The following is a 399-nucleotide window of genomic DNA, read 5'->3' on the forward strand; positions in this document are numbered from 1 at the left end:
GCGGCGATCCGATCTCGTCTAACCTAACCAAACCAAACGAGAGAAGCGAGCGAGAGGTGATGGCGGCGGGAGCGGGAGGTGTTGCTGGGGGCGGCGGCGGAGGAGGAGGTGGGGCGGGCGGCGACGGCATTGCGGTGCGCTGGTGTGGCATCTGTCGCAAGTCGTACACCTGCCACCGCTGGTGGATGAGCCGCCACCATCAGCCAGGGTGCCGCAGGGAGCACCAGAAGGAGGACGCGAGGACGCAGCGGAACGCGGAAAGGGATCAGGGCCAGAGGCTGGCCACCCAGCGCGCCAAGGACCGCAAGAAATCTAAGAAGAAGAAAGGTACGGCCTCCTCCAAGGGCAAGGCCCAGAACACAAAGCGCAGTAACAACTGATCTGAGGTAGCATCTGAAT

The sequence above is a fragment of the Triticum dicoccoides genome, chromosome 5B, assembly GCF_002162155.2.
Source record: "Triticum dicoccoides isolate Atlit2015 ecotype Zavitan chromosome 5B, WEW_v2.0, whole genome shotgun sequence".
Taxonomy (NCBI): domain Eukaryota; kingdom Viridiplantae; phylum Streptophyta; class Magnoliopsida; order Poales; family Poaceae; genus Triticum; species Triticum dicoccoides.